The following is a 21,326-nucleotide window of genomic DNA, read 5'->3' as shown; positions in this document are numbered from 1 at the left end:
ACCTCCGCGTTCAACACACGTGCAGCCCGGTGACGTCTCCCATGCCTTGATCCAGCAAGGAGAGAGGGAGAGGTTGGTGAAGACTCCGTCCAGCAGTAGCACAATGGCGTGGTGGTGGTGGAGGAGCGTGGCAATCCTGCAGGGCTTCGCCAAGCACCGCGGGAGAGGAGGAGAAAGAGAGGTAGGGCTGCGCCAACAGGAGAAGAACTTCGTGTGTTGGGCTGCCCCTTTGCCTCCACTATATATAGCAGGAGAGGGAGGGCTGCGCTCCAACCTAGGGTTCCCTCCCTAGGGGTGGCGGCAGCCCCGATCCCCATCTGGGGTGGCGGCCAAGTGGGGGGGAGAGGGAGACGCACCAGGCATGGGCCTTTAGGGCCCATCTGCCCTAGGGTTTGCCCCCTCTTCTCTCTAGGCGCATGGGCCTTGGTGGGGAGGCGCCCCAGCCCACCTAGGGGCTGGTCCCTTCTCACACTTGGCCCACGTATGCCTCCGGGGCCCGTGTCCCCTCCCGGTGGACCCCCGGACCCCTCCGGTGGTCCCGGTACACTACCGGTGATGCCCGGAACACTTCTGGTGGCCAAAACCATACTTCCTATATATCAATCTTTACCTCCGGACCATTCCGGAACTCCTCGTGACATCCGGGATCTCATCCGAGACTCCAAACAACATTCGGTAACCACATACATCTATTCCCTATAACCCTAGTGTCATCGAGCCTTAAGTGTGTAGACCCTACGGGTTCGGGAACCATGCAGACATGACCGAGACGTTCTCCGGTCAATAACCAACAGCAGGATATGGATACCCATGTTGGATCCCACATGTTCCACGATGATCTCATCGGATGAACCACGATGTCAAGGACTCAATCAATCCCGTATACAATTCCCTTTGTCTAGCGGTATTGTACTTGCCCGAGATTCGATCATCGGTATGCCGATACCTTGTTCAATCTCGTTACCGGCAAGTCTCTTTACTCGTTCCGTAACACATCATCCCGTGATCAACCCCTTGGTCACATTGTGCACATTATGATGATGTCCTACCGAGTGGGCCTAGAGATACCTCTCCGTCAACCGGAGTGACAAATCCTAGTCTCGATTCGTGCCAACCCAACAGACACTTTTGGAGATACCTGTAGTGCACCTTTATAGCCACCCAGTTACGTTGTGACGTTTGGTACACCCAAAGCATTCCTACGGTATCCGGGAGTTGCACAATCTCATGGTCTAAGGAAATGATACTTGACATTAGAAAAGCTTTAGCATACGAACTACACGATCTTTGTGCTAGGCTTAGGATTGGGTCTTGTCCATCACATCATTCTCCTAATGATGCGATCCCGTTATCAACGACATCCAATGTCCATGGTCAGGAAACCGTAAGCATCTATTGATCAACGAGCTAGTCAATTAGAGGCTTACTAGGGACATGGTGTTGTCTATGTACCCACACATGTATTTGAGCTTCCTATCAATACAATTATAGCATGGATAATAAACGATTATCATGAACAAGGAAATATAATAATAATAACTAATTTATTATTGCCTCTAGGGCATATTTCCAACAGTGTCCCACTTGCACTAGAGTCAATAATCTAGTTCACATCGCCATGTGATTAACACTGACAGGTCACATCGCCATGTGACCAACATCCAAAGAGTTTACTAGTGTCACTAAACTAGTTCACATCACCATGTGATTAAGACTCAATGAGTTCTGGGGTTTGATCATGTTTTGCTTGTGAGAGAGGTTTTAGTCAACGGGTCTGCAACATTCAGATCCGTGTGTACTTCGCAAATCTCTAGGTCATATTGTAAATGCTGCTTCCACGCTCCACTTGGAGCTATTCCAAATGGTTGCTCCACTATACGTATCTGGTTTGCTACTCAGAGTCATTCGGATTGGTGTTAAAGCTTGCATCGACGTAACCCTTTATGCCGAACTCTTTATCACCTCCATAATCGAGAAACATGTCCTTTATTTACTCCAAGGACAATTTTGACCGCTGTCCAATGATCCATTCCTGGATCATTCTTGTACCCCTTGACTGACTCATGGCAAGGCACACTTCCGGTGCGGTACACAACATAGCATACTATAGACCCTATGTCTGAAGCATAGGGGACAACCTTCGTGCTTTCTCTCTCTTCTGCCGTGGTCAAGCTTTAACTCTTAACTTCATACCTTACAACTCAGGCAAGAACTCCTTCTTTGACTGATCCATCTTTAACACCTTCAAGATCATGTCAAGGTATGTGCTCATTTGAAAGTATTATTAAGCATTTGGATCTATCTTATAGATCTTGATGCTTATTGTTCAAGTAGCCTAATCCAAGTTTCCATTGAAAAACACTTTTCAAATAACCCTATATGCTTTCTAGAAATTCTACATCATTTCTGATCAACAATATGTCAACAACATATACTCATCAGAAATTCTATAGTGCTCCCACTCACTTCTTTGGAAATACAAGTTTATCATAAACTTTGTATAAACCCAAAATCTTTGATCATCTCATCAAAGCATACATTCCAACTCCGAGATGCTTACTCCAGTCCTTAGAAGGATTGCTGGAGCTTTGCATACTTGTTAGCATCTTTCAGGATTGACAAAACCTTCTGGTTGTATCACATACAACCTTTCCTCAAGAATAACGTCGAGGAAACAATGTTTTTTGACATCCTATCTGCAAGATTTCATAAATCATGCAGTAATTGCTAATATAATTCCAACAGACTCTTAGCATCGCTACGAGTGAGAAAGCCTCACCATAGTCAACTCCTTGAACTTGTCAGAAAACATCTTTAACGACAAGTCGAGCTTTCTTAATGGTGATACTTACCATCATTGTCTGTCTTCCTTTTAAAATCCATCTGTACCCAACGGCCTTACGACCATCAAGTATTTCTTCCAAAGTCATGGATCCTCTCTCAGATTTTATGGCCTCGAGCCATTCATCGGAATCCAGGCCCACCATCGCTTCTCCATAGTTCGTAGGTTCATTGTTGTCTAGCAACATGACCTCCAAGACAGGATTACGTACTACTCTGAAGTAGTACGCATCCTCGTTGACATACGAGGTTTGGTAGTGACTTGATCTGAAGTTTCATGATCACTATCATAAGCTTCTACTTCAATTGGTGTAGGTGCCACAGGAACAACTTCATGTGCCCTGCTACACACTAGTTGAAGTGATGGTTCAACAACCTCATCCAGTCTCCACCATCCTCCCACTCAATTCTTTCGAGAGAAACTTTCCCTCGAGAAAGGACCCGTTTCTAGAAACAATCCTTTTGCTCCCGGATCTGAAATAGGAGGTATACCCAACTGTTTTTGGGTGTCCTATGAAGATGTATTTTATCCGCTTTGGGTTCGAGCTTATCAACCTGAAACTTTTTCACATAAGCGTCGCAGCCCCAAACTTTTAAGAAACGACAGCTTAGGTTTCTTCTAAACCATAGTTCACACGGTGTCATCTCAACGGAATTACGTGGTGCCCTATTTAAAGTGAGTGCGGTTGTCTCTAATGCCTAACCCATGAACGATAGTGGTAATTCGATAAGAGACATTATGGTACACACCATATATTTCCAATAGGGTGCAACTATGATGTTCGGACACACCATCACACTATGGTGTTCCAGGCGGTATTAATTGTGAAACAATTTCCACAATGTCTTAATTGCGTGCCAAAGCTCGTAACTCAGATACTCATCTCTATAATCTTATCATAGACATTTTATCCTCTTGTCACGATGACCTTCAACTTCACTCTGAAATTACTTGAACCATTCGATATTTCAAACTTGTGTTTCATCAAGTAAATATACTCAGTATCTACTCAAATCATCCGTGAAGTAAGAACATAACGATATCCACTGCGTGCCTCAACACTCAATTGACTGCACACATCAAAATGTGTTACTTCCAACAAGTTGCTATCTTGTTCCATCTTACTGAAAACGAGGCTCTTCAGTCATCTTGCCCATGTGGTATGATTTGCATATCTCAAGTGATTCAAAATCAAGTGAGTCCAAACGATCCATCTGCATGGAGTTTCTTCATGCGTATACACGAATAGACATGGTTCGCATGTCTCAAACTTTTTCAAAAATGAGTGATTCCAAAGATCCATCAACATGGAGCTTCTTCATGCGTTTTACACCAATATGACTTACATGGCAGTGCCACAAGTAAGTGGTACTATCATTACTATCTTATATCTTTTGGCATGAAAATGTGTATCACTACGATCGAGATTCAATAAACCATTCCTTTAGGTGCAAGACCATTGAAGGTATTATTCAAATAAATAGAGTAACCATTATTCTCCTTAAATGAATAATCGTATTGCGATAGACATAATCCAATCATGTCTATGCTCAACGCAAATGACAAATAACAATTATTTAGGTTTAACACCAATCTCGATGGTAGAGGGAGCGTGTGATGCTTGATCACATCAACCTTGGAAACACTTCCAACACATATCGTCAGCTCACCTTTAGCTAGTCTCCGTTTATTCCATAGCTTTTATTTCGAGTTACTAACACTTAGCAACCGAACCGGTATCTAATACCCTGGTGCTACTAGGAGTACTAGTAAAGTACGCATTAACATAATATATATCCAATATACTTTTATCGACCTTGCCAGCCTTCTCATCTACCAAGTATCCAGGGTAATTCTGCTCCAGTGGCTGTTCCCCTTATCATAGAAGCACTTAGTATCGGGTTTGGGTTCAACCTTGGGTTTCTTCACTGGAGCAACAACTCATTTGCATATCATGAAGTATCCCTTCTTGCCCTTTCCCTTCTTAAAACTAGTGGTTTCACCAACCATCAACAATTGATGCTCCTTCTTGATTTCTACTTTCGCAGTGTCAAACATCGCGAATATCTCAAGGATCATCATATCTATCCCTGATATGTTATAGTTCATCATGAAGCTCTAGCAGCTTGGTGGCAATGACTTTGGAGAATCATCACTATCTCATCTGGAGGATCAACTCCCACTCGATTCAAGTGATTGTTGTACCCAGACAATCTGAGTATAAGCTCAATGATTGCGATCTTCTCCCTTAGCTTGTAGGCTAGAAAACTTGTCGGAGGTCTCATACCTCTTGACGTGGGCACGAGCCTGAAATCCCAATTTCAGCTCTTGGAACATCTCATATGTTCTGCGTCATTTCAAAAATGTCTTCGGTGCCTCAATTCTAAACCATTTAACATTAACGAACTATCATGTAGTCATCAAAACGTGTATGTCAAATGTTCGCAACATCCACAGACCACGTTCGAGGTCCAGCACACCGAGCGGTGCATTAAGGACATAAGCCTTCTACTGTCCGCATAATTGTTACTATCAACTTTCAACTATATTTTCTCTAGGAACATATCTAAAACAATAGAACTAAAGCGCGAGCTATGACATAATTTGCAAAGGGCTTTTGACTATGTCCAGGATAATTAAGTTCATCTAATGAACTCCCTACTCAGATAGACATCCCTCTAGTCATCTAAGTGATTACATGATCCGAGTCAACTAGGCAGTGTCCGATCATCACGTGAGACGGACTAGTCATCATCGGTGAACATCTTCATGTTGATCGTATCTACTATACGACTCATGCTCGACCTTTTGGTCTCTTGTGTTCCGAGGCCATGTCTGTACATGCTAGGCTCGTCAAGTCAACCTAAGTGTTTCGCGTGCGTAAATCTGGCTTACAACCGTTGTATGTGAACGTTAGAATCTATCACACCCGATCATCACGTGGTGCTTCGAAACAACGAACTTTCACAATGGTGCACAGTTAGGGGGAACACTTTCTTGAAATTTTAATGAGGGATCATCTTATTTACTACCGTCGTTCTAAGCAAATAAGATGCATAAACATGATAAACATCACATGCAATCAAAAAGTGACGTGATATGGCCAATATCATTTTGCTCCTTTTGATCTCCATCTTCGGGGCTCCACGATCATCGTCAACGGCATGACACCATGATCTCCATCATCATGATCTCCATCATCGCGTCTCCATGAAGTTGTCTCGCCAACTATTACTTCTACTACTACGGCTAACGGTTTAGCAATAAAGTAAAGTAATTACATGGTGTTGTTCAGTGACACGCAGGTCATACAATAAATAAAGACAACTCCTATGGCTCCTGCCTGTTGTCATACTCATCGACATGCAAGTCGTGATTCCTATTACAAGAACATGATCAATCTCATACATCACATATCATTCATCACATTCTTTTGGCCATATCACATCACATAGCATACCCTGCAAAAACAAGTTAGACGTCCTCTAATTGTTGTTTGCATGTTTTACGTGGCTGCTATGGGTTTCTAGCAAGAGCGTTTCTTACCTACGCAAAACCACAACGTGATATGCCAATTGCTCTTTACCCTTCATAAGGAGCCTTTTCATCGAATCCGATCCGACTAAAGTGGGAGAGACTGGCACCCGCTAGACACCTTATGCAACAAGTGCATGTCAGTCGGTGGAACCTGTCTCACGTAAGTGTATGTGTAAGGTCGGTCTGGGCCGCTTCATCCCACAATGCCGCCGAATCAAGATTGGACTAGTAACGGTAAGCATATTGAACAAAATCAACACCCACAACTACTTTGTGTTCTACTCGTGCAAAGAATCTACGCAATAGACCTAGCTCATGATGCCACTGTTGGGGAACGTAGCAGAAATTCAAAATTTTCCTATGAGTCACCAAGATCTATCTATGGAGAAACTAGCAACGAGTGAGAGGGGAGTGCATCTACATACCCTTGTAGATCACTAAGCAGAAGCGTTCAAGAGAACGGGGTTGAAGGAGTCGTACTCGTCGTGATCCAAATCACCGGAGATCCTAGTGCCAAACGGACGGCACCTCCGCGTTCAACACCCGTGCAGCCCGGTGACGTCTCCCATGCCTTGATCCAGCAAGGAGAGAGGGAGAGGTTGGGGAAGACTCCGTCCAGCAGTAGCACAACGGCGTGGTGGTTGTGGAGGAGCGTGGCAATCTTGCAGGGCTTCGCCAAGCACCGTGGGAGAGGAGGAGAAAGAGAGGTAGGGCTGCGCCAACAGGAGAAGAACTTCGTGTGTTGGGCTGCCCCTTTGCCTCCACTATATATAGGGGGAGACGGAGGGCTGCGCCCCCACCTAGGGTTCCCTACCTAGGGGTGGCGGCAGCCCCAATCCCCATCTGGGGTGGCGGCCAAGTGGGGGGGGGGGGAGAGGGAGGCGCACCAGGCATGGGACTTTAGGGCCCATCTGCCCTAGGGTTTGCCCCCTCTTCTCTCTAGGCGCATGGGCCTTGGTGGGGAGGCACCCCAGCCCACCTAGGGGCTGGTCCCTTCTCACACTTGGCCCATGTATGCCTCCGGGGCCCGTGGCCCCTCCCGGTGGACCCCCGGACCCCTCCGGTGGTCCCGGTACACTACCGGTGATGCCCGGAACACTTCCGGTGGCCAAAACCATACTTCCTATATATCAATCTTTACCTCTGGACCATTCCGGAACTCCTCGTGACGTCCAAGATCTCATCCGGGACTCCGAACAACATTCAGTAACCACATACATCTATTCCCTATAACCCTAGCGTCATCGAACCTTAAGTGTGTAGACCCTACAGGTTCGGGAACCATGCAGACATGACCGAGATGTTCTCCGGTCAATAACCAACAGCGGGATATGGATACCCATGTTGGATCCCACATGTTCCACGATGATCTCATCGGATGAACCATGATGTCAAGGACTCAATCAATCCCGTATACAATTCCCTTTGTCTAGCGGTATTGTACTTGCCCGAGATTCGATCATCGGTATGCCGATACCTTGTTCAATCTCATTACCGGCAAGTCTCTTTACTCGTTCCGTAACACATCATCCCATGATCAACCCCTTGGTCACATTGTGCACATTATGATGATGTCCTACTGAGTGGGCCCAAAGATACCTCTCCGTCAACCGGATTGACAAATCCCAGTCTCGATTCGTGCCAACCCAACAGAGACTTTCGGAGATACCTGTAGTGCACCTTTATAGCCACCCAGTTATGTTGTGACGTTTGGTACACCCAAAGCATTCCTACGGTATCCGGGAGTTGCACAATCTCATGGTCTAAGGAAATGATACTTGACATTAGAAAAGCTTTAGCATACGAACTACACGATCTTTGTGCTAGGCTTAGGATTGGGTCTTGTCCATCACATCATTCTCCTAATGATGTGATCCCGTTATCAACGACATCCAATGTCCATGATCAGGAAACCGTAACCATCTATTGATCAACGAGCTAGTCAATTAGAGGCTTACTAGGGACATGGTGTTGTCTATGTACCCACACATGTATCTGAGTTTCCTATCAATACAATTATAGCATGGATAATAAACAATTATCATGAACAAGGAAATATAATAATAACCAATTTATTATTGCCTCTAGGGCATATTTCCAACACATCCGACGCTGCCTTGTGTTGCCCATATATACCTTTTTGGATTACTACTACACTAAGAAGTACAACTAGCTAGAATGCCATCTTCACCAAGTGAACCTCTTCAACAAGCGTCAACAAGCTTCATGATTGGTCTACGTGGAATTGATTCCCATGCGTAAGGCTGTATAGCTCCCATCACCGAGATATCATACTGGTTTTCAACGAGCAAGGACCAAGCAACGGTTATCTCCACTTTACAATCACCAAGCTCACAACTTTCTTCACGTATGTTGTTGAATTTGATTGGAAAGACGACACTTCCACTGATTTCTCTAGCCTGCACAAGAATTTCTAGCCTTCCTCTTGATTTCACAGATACAACTTGCCTCGACAGATCTAGATAACCCTCTTCACCCACAGGCATATCTCTAGCTTGTGAATCAAGCAGCAAAATACACCCAGATGGGTGCTTACCACCACCTTCGGTTTAGTCCTCAGGTAGTGCGGAGCAAACGATTGATGCCATTGCCACAAGGCAATGAGCCCCGTACAACACGGACACCGAGGATATTGGCTTGGTGTGAATGTTCAAGCTGCTCACATCATAGCTCTATTTCACAAAGGCCCTGGAGGACACGCGTAGAAATCATATCACCACTATCAAGATATTTTTCATCATAAAAGAAGGCCTTATTGATCAATGTTCTATCTTTAGACTCCACTGTGCCCTTAAGTTTTAGGTGGACTTCAATCGTAACTGTGGGTTCCATTATGCCTCTAGACATAATTGCACGAGAAGGGCCAGTCAAGTGCAAAAAAGGATCCTGCAAGCATCATTGTTCACCATTAGCTTGCCAACAAAGATGCAATCAATAAGGAAATAACAGGAAAATACCCGTGCATACCTGTTTTGTCAGGATTTGGTAGTCATCCCTAGTGCGAAAGAAGAGAAGGTTGCAACAATAGTCCGCAGAATCTCGGGCCGCAACTACACCATATACCTTCAGTGGCCACTCGAGGGTGAAGCCTTCTCTTTCTGCGACTTTAATAGAGTAAACCTGCATGGTCCTCCCGACTTTAGCACCCACTTGGGTGTGGCCTGGTATGCTGTCGATAAAGTACATGGGGCTCAATAACGCTGCATGCAACCAAGTCAAGTATGTGTTAGAAATCTAATGTGAACTAACTAAAGAGTGCACATATTGCTTTTGCTCTCAATTCAAGAAGAATGAAGAAAAATCAATAATATAGTGGATCACCATGCTAACAGAACGAATTAGCTTGCTGCCATTGACGCTTAGAAAACAAACTGCAGCCCAGCTCCAAGCTCTCGTGGATAGGGTGGGTGATGAGCTACCCCTTTGGAAGGCAGCTATGCTTCCAAAAAGCAGATGGCTGCTGCTCATTCAGTCTGTGTTGTGTGCAATCCCTGTGCATTCCATGATGGCCCTTGACCTACTAGCTAAAACGATCTCAGCTTTTGTCAAGATCTGTCGTGGCTTCCTTTGGTGTGGTAAGAAAGAGGCAAACGGAGGGAACTGCTCTGTGGCCTGGGAGTCGGTTTGTAGGCCTAAATGGGCCGGTGGTCTCAGGATCCCCAACCTGCAGTGGTTGAACAAATCTCTCCAGGCCAGATGGCAGTGGTTGCAGAAGTTTGACAAGGATAGACCCTGGAGTGAGTTTCAAATCAAGGTACCTAAAGAATCCTTGGTGCTAGTGCACACGGCTGTGATCACTTTGGTAGGCGACGGGACTTCCACTCTCTTCTGGGAAGACAAGTGGTTGGAGGGCTGTCGGGTGCGCGATCTGGCCCCTCTAATTTATGCCAGGGTCCCGCCTAGAACCAGAGGAACGAAGACGGTGGCAAGCGCGCTGGAACACCATAACTGGGCGAGGGACTTTGGCCCGGACCTCTCGTCGGATGCTTTGCTTCAATTCTTTCAGCTCTGCTCCCGTGTGGGGATGACACTGACAACAGCTGGTGCGCAAGATGTGGTTACTTGGAGCTGGGAAAACAGTGGCCAATTCTCGGTGCGGTCGGCTTATGCGGCCCGGTTTATGGGGCTCAAGGTGTCTCCCACGGTGGCATTCACCTGGGGATCCCGAGCGCCCCTACGGTGTCGTTTCTTCACTTGGCTCGCATTCAAAAACAGATGTTGGACTTCAGTCCGGCTTGCTAATCATGGATTGCCCCATCAAGACTCTTGTCCGCTCTGTGACCAAGCTGACAAATCCAATCAACACTTACTGCTGGAGTGTGTGTTTGCAAGGCAAATCTAGCACTGGGTGGGCAGGATCATGGGGCAGTCGGCACTTGAGCCACTCGTGGATGAGGACCTAAGCTCGTGGTGCACCAGGCAGGACTTGGTCATTTGAAACCATAAAGCAACAAGAGAAACCTGCCTTCTGCTCATGTGGATGATTTGGAAGCACAGGAATGATGTGGTATTCAATGGTATGTTGCCTTCAATCCCAAGTCTCAAGCAACAGATTATGGAAGAAGGGGTGGCCTGGACCAAGGCGGGTCTGCTTGGCAAACTTGCACAAGATGCAGAGGTAGATAGGTGGGTAGCTCTGGAGTAGTAGACATTATGTCTTCTCGGTAGTGTCGGAAAATCCGGCATGTAAATAACCTCTATACATATGACCTTGGGGAGTCTTTCCCTTTCTTCTTTAATGAATGATACACATGCTTGTGCGTATTCTAGAAAAAAAGAACGAATTAGCTTGCTTGAGACATGCAGTAAATGGAAGAAGAAAAGAAACTAACAAGAACCATATCACTAGCACATTTACTCACTTGGGTCTTCGAAGCTGCCAAAGTTGCCGCGCCTACATTCCCAATCTCTACGATAGGCATTGAAATAATACTCCTCAGCCATCTTCGTCGCCTCATACGCATCCTCAGCTTCCACATCCTTATCCCTGTCCTTGTCTTCCTTTATCAATTCCATTTTCTCTCTGAAATCTGGCACCCATTGACCAAGCCGGTCGAAAACTGCAGAGATAAACTTCAATGTGGAGCAATAGCGTTCGACGGGTTCTTGAATAAGCATGCATATCGCTAGAAATTTTGGTTCTGTTGAAACTAGCTGGCTCATGTTGTCCCACAGCTCATCAAACTGCTGGGAGAGCAGAGCTGATTTGAAGCTGACCCTCGGTGCCACCTCCGCCATCACGGTCTCTGCCTCTGCCTCCTCCTCAATCTTGTTTCTGACAGATACAGCCATGGGGATCGAGTTACTAACCGGCAGCTCCTTGAACTGCTCCTGCTCATTGAACTGCTTGGAGTCCGATTTGCCACAGTCACCAATCTTTCTCTGTGTCTGTACCGTTCTGTCTTCATTGCCAATAGCCGCTGATTTAAACTCGCCACTCCTTCCTTTCAACAACTTCCCTCCGGTTTCCATCTCAATGTCGTCGCCCATTTTTCTCTCGGTATCTATCAATTTCCTGTTATTGTTGATCCAATAGGCATTCTGCATCGTGCAGATCCTCTTTTGGGTCTTGTAGTTGACCCGATTGAAGATCTTATTTGACAACTCGTACATATCAGATTTCAACACCAGAAGATTATTGTATTCTTCGGAGCCGTAGTGTCCAATCTTGACCAACTTCTTCTCCTGGTCCTGGATCCAGCAGATACTCTTCTGCATGAAGATGCCAGCTTGACAGAGATCCTCGCTAAACATGGACTCGCTACTCTTTCCCTTCGAATTTCCTGCAGTCGCCATCCCACTGTCCTCAGGACTGTCACCTGACTCTGGCATCGTTGAGGGAACAAGGGACCATGCAACAGTAATCTCAACCTTAGAGCCATCAACAAGGGGATTTTCACATTTACTTGTGTTGTATTTTTCGGGTGTAAGGAGGAATCGAGCAGCAGTTGCAGTATGTGATGGTGAATCAGCCATTATGAGGAATTGCAGCTTTCCATTTAATTCCACAGAAACTACATGTCTTGCCAGATCAAGGTAGCCATTGCTCGTCATAGGCATTTTCCCATCTTTTGAATCAAGCAGCAAAACTTGCCTAGATGATACTTGCCCAGCGATATCTTCATGACCATCCTGAGGCAGTGAAGAGCAAACAACTCTGCCGCCATGTGGAAAAGGCAATGAATCCGGTTTGGGTATAACACCCACACTAAGGACAGTGGCCTGGACCAACTGTTTAACTTGTTCATAGCATAACTCCACTATGCACAAGTTGTTTTTGGCGAGATAGGTACTGGAATTATCACCATTGAAAAAGCCAAATGTACTGATCAATGCTGTATCTTCAGATTTTGTTGCACCCTTCACTGTTAATTGGATTTCGATGTAAACAGTATCCGTCGAGACAATTGCACGAACTGGGCCTGTCAAGCGCAAAAAGGAATCCTGCAAGCGTCATCATTGCCATTAACTGATCAACAAGGTTACAGCATACAGGCAACAAACAAAAGATCAAGAACACGAAAATACCAATACGTACATTTTCTTCAAGGATTTGGTAGTGCATTCTTGCACAGAGGAATAGAGGGTTGCGATGACGGTCCACGGCATCACGGATTGCGACCACTCCATACACCTCCAGTGGGAACATTTGGCGTTCTGCTAGTGAGACTTTGATGGAGTAGATCTACAAGGTGTTCCTGGCGACAGCTTCAATTGGGAAGTGTAGGATCGAAAGTATGTCTAGAGGAGGGGGGTGATTAGACTACTTGACCAAGTAAAAACTTATCCTTTTCCCAATTTTAGTCTTTGGCAGATTTTAGCTATCTTAGCACAAGTCAAGCAATCTTAACACAATTCAAGCAAGCATGCAAAGAGTATATGAGCAGCATAAAGTAAAGCATGCAACTTGCAAGAATGTAAAGGGAAGGGTTTGAAGAATTCAAACGCAATTGGAGACATAGATGTTTTTGTCGTGGTTCCGATAGGTGGTGCTATCGTACATCCACGTTGATGGAGACTTCAACCCACGAAGGGTAACGGTTGCGCGAGTCCACGGAGGGCTCCACCCATGAAGGGTCCATGAAGAAGCAACCTTGTCTATCCCACCATGGTCGTCACCCACGAAGGACTTGCCTCACTAGCGGTAGATCTTCACGAAGTAGGCGATCTCCTTGCCCTTACAAACTCCTTGGTTCAACTCCACAATCTTGTCGGAGGCTCCCAAGTGACACCTAGCCAATCTAGGAGACACCACTCTCCAAGAAGTACCAAATGGTGTGTTGATGATGAACTCCTTGCTCTTGTGCTTCAAATTATAGTCTCCCCAACACTCAACTCTCTCTCACAGGAATTGGATTTGGTGGAAAGAAGATTTGAGTGGAAAGCAACTTGGGGAAGGCTAGAGATCAAGATTCATATGGTAGGAATGGAATATCTTAGCCTCGGCACATGAGTAGGTGGTTCTCTCTCAGAAACAGCAAGTTGGAAGTGTAGGTTTGTTCTGATGGCTCTCTCCACGAATGAAGAGGAGGTGGAGGGGTATATATAGCCTCCACACAAAATCTAACCGTTACACACAACTTGCCAAACTCGGTGGGACCGAATTGATAAACTCGGTCGGACCAATTCAGCAAATCTAGTGACCGTTAGGATTTTCGGTGGGACCGACATGCAACTCGGTAGGACCGATATGGTTAGGGTTTAGGGCTTAACGTAATCTCAGTGAGACCAATTACACAAACTCGGTGGGACCAATTTTGGTAATAAGCTAACCAGAGAGTTGGTCAGGTAAACTCGGTGGGACCGATTCGCTCATTTCGGTGGGACCGAAATGTTATGAAAAGGAAACAGGGAGTTTACATTGCAATCTCAGTGGGACCGATCACTCATCTCAGTGGTACCCAAAATGTTACAAAGGGAAACAGAGAGATTACAATCCCATCTCGGTGAGACCGAGATCCCTATCGGTGAGACCGATTTTCCTAGGGTTTGTGGCAGTGGCTATGACATCTGAACTCGGTGGCGCCGGATAGAAAGAATCGGTAGGGCCGAGTTTGACTTTTGGTTTAGGTCATGTGTGGATGTGAGAAAGTAGTTGAGGGTTTTGGAGCATACCACTAACCACTATGGAGCAAGAAACTCATTAAGCAACACCTCATCCCTCCTTGATAGTATTGGCTTTTCCTATAGACTCAATGTGATCTTGGATCACTAAAATATAAAATGTAGAGTCTTGAGCTTTTTAGCTTGAGCCAATCCTTTTATCCTTAGCATTTTGAGGGATCCACTTTTCTCATCCATGCCATGCCATTCATTGAGCTTTTCCTGAAATATTTATCTTGTAATAATGTTAGCTCAATGAGCTATATATTGTTAGGAATTACCAAAACCACCTAGGGATAGTTGCACTTTTAATCTCCCCCTTTTTGGTAATTGATGACAACATATAGAGCAAAGCTTCGACAAATGATAATAAGAGTGAAAAACATTGTCGCTTTGAGAAGTATGTGATAAGCAAGAGCCCCCCCTAAATTTGTGCATGGTTTAAGATTTGCTTTGGACTGCAAATGCACAAAGAGTTAGGCTCATGGGTTACTCTTCCATGTCACATACATCTTGGTGGAGCGCTCAAAATGATAATGATTGAATACATGCACTCATCACCAAGCATAGTGAATGATCATATAGAGATAAAAAGGATAATGTCATCCAACAAGCATAAATGTAGCATATGATCAAACGCATGATCATCCAAGTATCACACAGACATAAAGTATCTCAAACAAGCAAATAAAGTTCAACCACCAAAGCAAGAGAGAATAAAAAGCAACACTCTCTCTCGAAGCCTATGATCTATACATTTTTCTCCCCCTTTGGCAACAAGTTACCAAAAAGTTCATAGAAAATGCATAGCACTAAATCGTCTCTCAGGCTTGATCTTCAGGTGGTGGTGTAGAGATGGCTCCTTGGACGAAGACTTCAGTAGATGTGGATGGAGCTGGAGGTGTAGGTGCTGGAGCTGGTTGCCTGGAGCTGTAAGAGCTGTAGCTGGTGCAGATGAAGTGGCTCTGGTGTCTGTCACTGGCACTGCAGCTGATCTCTGAGCTCTAGGCACTCTGGCAAATGCATTAGTGGTTTTCTTGCCCTTCCTCTCCTGCATATCATCCTGAAGCGTCTCAACAACAGACTGGATCTCAGTTACCTTCACATCCAAGTCATAGAACTTCTGCTCCATGATCCTTTCCAAGGCTCTCCTGGTTTTGAGTCAAGGTGGCTAGCCCCTTCTCAATCCTCAGAGTGGATGCAATCAAGTAGCCTAGCTGATCTTGTTTTCTCTTTAAAAAGTACCGAGATGCCTCTTTCATTGTTGGCATCTTGGTAGCCTTCTCTGTCCTTGCCTTCTCCTTCTTTGCTTGAGCATGCACAGAAGATGGTTCATCTTCATCCATAACCACTTGCTTGTCCTCAAAGTCTGGATAGATAGGCATGTGATCCTTGTCCAACAAGTATGTGCCAGTGCCCATCTTTGAGTTGATCAGCTCCTGGATCTGTGGGGCATACCCACAACTTCTCTTCTGGTCAGCTGCTGTCCTCTTGATAGTCTCAACTTTGAGGCTCGTGACCTTGAACTTCTGTGGCACATCAAATAAGTGTAGCAATTGCATGGCCTCTGATCATGTTGTGGTCACTTGACTTGGGCAAGAGAGTATGCCTGAGAATCTAGTTGGTGGTTGGCAGTCCTGACAGAAGGTAATGTACTGATCCAAACTTATATGTCTCAACTGTAGCATCTGGGATCTCCTTGTACATATGTGCCATAGTGTTGTGATCCATCTTCTTTTTGGCATAGACATCCAAGTCATCTTCTTTCTCCTTAGGTGCATTGATCACATTTGCCCATTCTTCAATTGTTGATTGGTACCTAGTACCTTCAGACATCCATACTATCCTGCCATCTGGATAGAAGTGTGATGTGGAGTAGAATTGCATTATGAGCTCATCATTCCACTTTGTGAGCTTCTGCTCAACAAAGTCTGCAACTCCACAAGCACTAAAACTGTCATACACACCAGGATAGTGTTCTTCATTCTCCTTCATGTAGGTCCAGTCCACCCACCTCATGTCACACACTATTGGCTCAACACTGTCTCGTAGAAATCCTGCTGTTCCTTTGTATGGAACCTGTAGTCAACAACAGTCCTTCTCCTGATTGCATAAGGATCAGATAACCTCCACTATCTGAGGCCTGCATCCTTTCTCAGCTTCATATTCTCAGCCACAGGATGAGCATCATTATGATCTGGAATTTTTGGCTTCAATTTTCTCAAGACATGCTCTTCCTCTTCTTCCTCTTCAGCAACAGTTTCAGGCACTGGGGCCTTGTTCTTCTCAGCAGCAGATATGTTTCTGGTATTCCTATTTGGTGCGGTCTTGGGCTTGGAGGCAGCTTTGGGTGCTTCTTTGGGCTTTGATGATGCATCCCGTGACCTAATAGCATCACCCATAAGCTTCTGAGCCTTGGGTGCTGGTGCAGCAACCTCTTCTTCTTCTTCTTCCTCTTCCATCATGGAAGGCTTTCCAACAACTCTGGCCATGGTCTTCTTGACCCTTTCCTTCCTCTTCTTCCCTTATTCAGCAGCCTCTTTGGGTTGAGATTCCAAAGGTACTTGAGTAGAGGCTCTGGCTTTAGACATGGGAGTTCTCTTTGCAGGAACTTTGGTCTTCATACCAGGCTTAATGGCAGCAGCTGTGCCATACTCCTTTTTGAGCACTTTCTTCTTGGAAGTGGCCTCATCCTCAACTGCCACATAGTCTCCATCCTTAGATTCTAAGGTTTTCTTCTTTCTGGCCCTGGTGGCAGCTTTGGGTAAGTTGCTTGGGGTGCTCCTGCTACCCTCATCAGAGCTCCTAGAGGGACTAGTGCCCTCACTCATTTGAATTTTCTCCTCTTCCCTCTTCTGGCTATCACTTTGATCAGACATGTTGCAAACACTGACTGCTGACCCTGTGAATAGATATAGATGAGATAGAGTGGATGAGCATCACAAAATACAGAGGGTTTTGCAAAATAATGAGTCAAAAACTTAGTTTTAGTTTTCCACAGAAAGCATTTCAGATCAAACGATTTACAAACTCGGTGATACCGAAGCAGCTTCTGGAACCTAAACTAGTGAACTTAGTCAGACCGAGTCACATTTCAGTGGCACCGAGACTGCTAGGGTTTCACAAAGTCCTGAACTCGGTCACACCAATTTGCAATTCTCGGTCAGATCGAGAATCACTTGTGCAATGGCCTTAGCCGAATCGGTGGAACCGAGTTCTACAACTCGGTGGGTCCGAGATGGTTTCGGCGGAAACCTAACCCTAAATTTTCAATTCACCTATAATCTATGGAGTGTTTTGACTGGATAGAATAGTTTCAATCGTGGCAAGATTCATGACGAACACAATGTGCTAGGAATCGAACGGGGATAGCATAGTGATCGAGTCCATACCCTAGTTCGGCAATGAACTCTCTACGGCGGCAACTGCAGGGATGATTTCCGTTGACGGCGGTGGAGACCAGCGACTGGAGGCGGCTGGCAACGAGGAGGACGATCCGAAGACCCTCGAGGCAGAGCGAGCTACGCGCGGGCGAAAGAGTTTGGAGAAAGTTTCCAAATTTTTGCCCGTGGGTATATATAGCCCGACCCTGTCGGTGTGACCGAGTGGAACAACTCGGTGGCACCGAGATGCATAACTGTTGATAGCTACAGCAACTCGGTGTGACCGAAAAGTTCTAATCGGTTGCACCGAGATTGAAAACCTAGATCGACTTAATGATCTCGGTATGACCGAAATGGAAGAATCGGTCAGACCGAAACGCGCAAAGAATTTTGGAAGTTTAAGTCTATGACGAATCGGGGACTCCGAGTGCTCCTCACACAGAGTGGTTCGAATTTGACTTGATCAAATTTTGTGATGTAGCATGAATAGAGTTTGAGACAAGAAAAACATAGATAGCCAGAGAAGGTTCTTAGGCATTCTTGTCCATCCACTTGGCAAAAGAAAAAGAAACCAATCAATCAAAACAACAAGTGGATGTCCTTGAATGAGTGAAATATGCAACCAACATGTTCAACAATAAAATGACAAATGAAATATGTGGCAAAGCATGCACAACCAATTCTAGCATCTATCAAGCAATTGGTGATGACTAGGTCATCTATATATGAGTATATTGACATAGGAGTCAAATGAGAACATTTGATCATAGGTCATACTCGTCGTTTAAGCTCAAGTGGGGTTACCACTTTTACATAATGCATTGATGTGTTCACACCATTAGAGTTGCTTTGACTCAATTCTTAGAGTTAAGCTCCCCCTAGATGTGAGATCCCCCCCTTAGAGGGATGAACTAACCTTGGGTTTTGTCGATGATGACTTCATGTAGGTGTTGAAGATGTGGATGCTCAATGTTGATGAAGATCATTTGGAGCAATCCTTTGGAGTGAGTTGCACTTTCAATACCTACACAGGTTAGTCCCACAAGGAACAAACAAGGATATCCATAGACATGGAGTGATGCACACACAAGATGATGTCTATGAAAGCATTAGGTTACCTTGTCCCTTGTCTTACCAACAAGAGGGTTTGTGACTCCTTGAACTAGTGCAAGATGTGAAAGTTGATTGCACTTGTTGTTGCCAAAATGATATGAGTGAAATACGTTGGCGGAGTCACCCTCAAGAACTCTCTAGTTCTTCTTCTTCGGGATCCACATCATCTTGATGGGAATCCTTGGAGTTGTAGTCGTACTTGATGAAGTAGAACTTGACGTAGTCTTGGGAACCCACTTGACCAAGGCCTTAGGAGCTTCTTCAAATGCATCAATCTCCTCTTGAAGTGTGTCCTTGCCTTTTTGCTTGTGGTCTTGTGGTGGAAGATCATCTTGAGCTTGTGTCCCCTTGAAGGAAGTAGGATCATACTTCTCTTGTTGAGGAACAAACTTCGTCTTGGGGTATTGATCTTCTTCCCACCCAACTCCATTGGCATTGAACTTTCGTTCAAAACCAACACCTTGGTTCTTCCGGTGCCTTCCTTGCTTGCGTACAATTTCCTCAAATTGCTTACTCCCGGCAAGGCTCTTGTAAAAACCTTTCTCTATAATTCCCTTCAATAAGGTATTTTCTTGCTCAAGTGTAACTTGGCTAAGAGAATCATTAGTGGAATCAAGAGAACTACTAGAAGCAACAACATTGGATTTAGCATGATTATTGTTACTACTAGAGGAAGAATCCTTCTTGTTCTTGTTAATGGACTTGACTTGAGGCATGTAAGTAGATAATAGTAAACGCTTGGCAATGTAAGAAGAACTTTTATTATGGAGATCATCATTGATTGCCTTTAAGAACTCATGCTCTTGCTCAAGGTTGAGCTTTTCAAAGCGTAACTTCTCATGAGTCCTTAAAAGTTCTCGATGATCTTCCAAGATAGTTTCATGAGCTAACTTAAGAGTGTTTAGTTCTTTAGTTAGAAGCTCAATCTTCTCCATACATTGTCATTCATTTTATCTTGATTAGCATGATTAATTGACGTTTCATCATAGTATTCATCACTAGAGTTGTCAACAAGTAAATCATCATCACCTAACAAGTCATCTTCATCACTATTAAAATCAACATACTCGGGGTGTGTTACCTTTGGGCTTTTAGCCATGAAGCATCTTCCAAGTCCTTCATTTGGTGAATCAAATATGTCGTAGGAGTTGGTTGACACAAGTGGTAGACCGGCAACACCTTCATCTTGAGTATATTCGGAGTCGGAGTGATAACTTCTCTCGGAGTGATTGTCGGAGTCGGAGCCGGATACCCATTCACCAACATGAGCTTGATGTCTTCGTTTTGTGTAGCTCCTTGATGACTTGTCCTTCCTTTCCGAATCCTTGCTTCTCCGGGATGTTCTTCATTCATAACGATCATCTCTACTCCTCCTCTCTCTTGGCGGTGATTCTTCTCTTCTACTTCTCCTCTTGGGTGATTCTTCTCTTCTTTTGTGGGGTGCCGTACACTCATTGGAATAGTGTCCGGGTCTCGCACAATTGTAGCAATTGCGCTCTCGACTAGAAGATCTTTTGTCATTGTAGGACCTTGACTTGGAGCTTCTCTCTTTGCCTCTATTCTTGTAGAACTTGTTGAAGTTCTTCACCATTAAGATCAATTCTTCATTGAAGGTTTGTTTCTCACTTGATGATGTAGGGGCTTCATAGGAGGCTTTGTAAGAACCACTTGACTTGTGGTGAAGTTCCTCCTTATCCTTGAGTGACATCTCATGAGCAACAATTCTTCCAATGACTTCCGTTGGCTTGAGATCTTTGTAATTTGGCATCATTTGGATCAATGTGCACATGGTATCATATTTTTCGTCCAAAGCTCTTAGGATCTTCTTGATGATGAATTTGTCGGTCATCTCTTCACTTCCTAAGCCGATAATCTCATTTGTGATAAGAGCAAGCCTAGAGTACATTTCAGCGACACCTTCACCATCCTTCATTTTTGTCGGGGATATACCCTGCGGTGTAACCCGGCTGGAAGTATAACCCGGCCGGACTTGGCGACTCACTAATGACCCACCCTGACTAGACGACACACTAAGTGACCCGCTCGATCCTGGCGACTTATGGGTGACCTGGCAAGCGGATCAGAGGAGCGACAAGACCCGGGGGCCCAGGAGGCTCAAGGCCCAGAAGGCCGGCTTACGTTATTATAGGCCGGCTTAAGAGGAAAGGCGCGAGGAATATCTCCCTCACAAGGAATCAAGACCCGGACTTGTATCCGGCTTGTAGTACAAGATAGGCTAGTCCTAATCCTATTTGGACTCCACATGTAACCCGCCCCTCTAACTTATATAAGGAGGGGCAGGGCTCCCCAAAGGGAGACAGACAAAA

General features: G+C 45.1%; 2 pseudogenes; both read right to left on the bottom strand.

Moving 5' to 3' along the window:
• Positions 1-8,583: 8,583 nt before the first annotated feature.
• On the bottom strand, positions 8,584-9,526 carry LOC123039497 (uncharacterized; annotated as a pseudogene).
• A 1,728-nt stretch (positions 9,527-11,254) lies between these two features.
• The window catches only part of LOC123039496 (uncharacterized), a 34,307-nt pseudogene continuing 24,235 nt past the window's right edge, over positions 11,255-21,326 (bottom strand).

This window comes from Triticum aestivum, chromosome 2B (assembly GCF_018294505.1).
Source record: "Triticum aestivum cultivar Chinese Spring chromosome 2B, IWGSC CS RefSeq v2.1, whole genome shotgun sequence".
NCBI lineage: Eukaryota > Viridiplantae > Streptophyta > Magnoliopsida > Poales > Poaceae > Triticum > Triticum aestivum.
The sequence above is the reverse complement of the archived record's forward strand: the minus strand, read 5'-3'. Positions and strand labels throughout refer to the sequence as shown.